General features: G+C 32.5%; 1 long non-coding RNA gene across 1 annotated transcript; it reads right to left on the bottom strand.

The window, feature by feature from the left end:
- Positions 1-762: 762 nt before the first annotated feature.
- LOC112794473 (uncharacterized) lies at positions 763-1,863 on the bottom strand. The gene is made up of 3 exons (XR_003198885.3): positions 1,483-1,863; positions 973-1,017; positions 763-801 (listed from the first exon to the last, which is right to left on the bottom strand). It is a non-coding gene; the product is annotated as an uncharacterized lncRNA (long non-coding RNA).
- Positions 1,864-2,376: the final 513 nt, after the last annotated feature.

The raw sequence follows: 2,376 nt of genomic DNA, 5'->3' as shown, positions 1-2,376 counted from the left end.
CCCTTATAATATAGAGAGAAACTGTTGATCTAATCAGATCTGGGCCATCTTCAAACTTTATACTAGTATTGATAGTCCGGGGTGAGAAGATGACAAGAGTGGTAGTCATTCATAGTTGTTCTGTGAATATATTCTCAAATCAATGAGGAAGGACAATGATACATAGGTAAATATTAAAAAATTACTAGATTTTCTCCCAAAAGGGGATCTGCTATCTTTAGTTGGTTGGCTAGAGGTTTTGTTTGGAGGGTAATAGGGTATAGCTTTTTTACCATGTCTCTTTTCTTCAACCATTTAAAGTTATAAAAAGCTGAGAAAGGACATAGGAAAAGACTTAAATGAGCTTTAAGATTTTGGTTTTTGTGTTGCCGTGATTCTAGTTTATCAGTTCTTGATTCAGATTATGACTTGACTGATGTTAATATCTAATACGTCTTGTTTCGTTTGCTTCTAATCCCTTATCACAAACATAGTAAGTCTAAGATTATGGTAATATCTGAAAAATAGTAAGATATGCAATTAACTTAAGGATAAGCTATTTCATCGATTGCAAAGAATGCAAAGAAATGCAACTTAAGAATGCAAAGAAAAAAAATCATATAATTAAAACACATAATAAACACAGTTTATACAATCATATAATTTCACTAGCAAACTGTACTTCATTGTTCCTAATGAGCAAACAAAGACATCAAATGAAATTAGAGCAAGAAATCGCATTGCAGCCAATAAACACAGTTCACAGTGAAGAGTAACTCACCTCTCACCACAATGAGGATACTCAAAAGCCAACAACAAAATCTGCACAAAAGTCAAAGACAACAATGCATTATGCTTACATACCATAATCACAAATTCATGCTTCAAAATTTAATCATATAATTAAAGCACACAATAAATTCCTATTTAAAAAGGCAAAGAAAGAAATTATTGAAGCATTACCATAACTCCATAAGGATAAAGCACACATACCTTTCTGAAGTGAGGAATTAAGGTAAGTAAGAATCTTGTAATCCCCTACAAAACACAACAGAAATAAAACTAAAATCACTCTAAAAGGGGATATTATTACAGTGGAGGAGTGCTACTTGTTGAAGAGAGAGCTTGAAGCCTTGAAATAGAGAGAGATGACGAGGAGAGGTCTACCATATCAGTGCATCAATTTTACTATTATCTATCCTTCTAATTAGAAATGCATCAAATCAGCCATAATTTTAGTTGAAATATTTCATCGAGCAGGTTGTGTGCAAGTAAAATCAAAATGAATTTTAAAACAGATAAAATTTAAAACTTCCAACAAAACAATCCTCCATATAATAAGATACAAAGCATGATCTCTCAGATAAAGAATCAATGAAAATTTGAAAATCACAAGTAACAGTACCAAAGAATAACAATCATGTATAGGTTATTCACTATCAAATGAACAATAAAGAAATTGTAGGAGAAACAAATATAGTAGAAAAACAATCAAATACTCACTACTGGTGTTCAATATTGTGGTTGGAAGAGAAGAAATGGTCACCGAAAGGAGGGAATTAGGGTTTGCACTCGCAAAAGAGGGAAAGAGAAACAACAACGTGGGGGACGGGGATGGCGAACTCAAACCACGATGGGGAATAGTGAATGGCAAACTTGAACTGCGATGGTGAACGGCGAACAGCAAACTCAAACCGCGACGGTGAACAACGAACGGCGAACTCGAACCGCGACGGTGAAGGATGAACGGCAAACTCGAACTACAACGGTGAATGGCGAATGTCGAACTCGAACCGCGACAGCAAACTGCAAACGGGAACTGTAGCACGGTGAAACTGTGAATATGGTTTTTGAAAAAATAGAATAAAAGAAAAAGAGTGAGACTGTGATTATTGATTAGTGATTACATTAGTGATAGTTAAAACATTACATATATAAATGTCACTATATTAATGAATAGAGACCCTTAAAATTAGGGTCATAAATCAAGTGTAGCTATATGATTAATTTGGTGTAGTGCATGCACAACATTGATGATGTTAAGATTTTTAATTGATGTCTGTCATACTTGAATTATTCTGCAATAAGTAGTTACTACAAAAAAAAAAATTAGTATTGGAGGATATTCTTGCAAGCTCTTTCCATAAAAATGCATGATATCTTTTATGTCTGACAATACAAAATGCTAGATATCTTCATTAGACAACATTAAATCTATCATAATTTTAAAAAAATTAGGTTAACAAATTATATCTAGTCATAAAATATTATTTGAAGTTATAAAATACACAAATAAGATAGTAAGATTATACCATTCATGTTCAAATGTCTTCGATATTTATACAAAATATCATTTAAAAGTTGCAACCAACAATTTTCTCATACAAAGTCAGATCT

Source organism: Arachis hypogaea, chromosome 4, assembly GCF_003086295.3.
Source record: "Arachis hypogaea cultivar Tifrunner chromosome 4, arahy.Tifrunner.gnm2.J5K5, whole genome shotgun sequence".
NCBI classification, from domain to species: Eukaryota; Viridiplantae; Streptophyta; class Magnoliopsida; order Fabales; family Fabaceae; genus Arachis; species Arachis hypogaea.
This window is presented reverse-complemented; position numbering and strand designations above follow the sequence as displayed.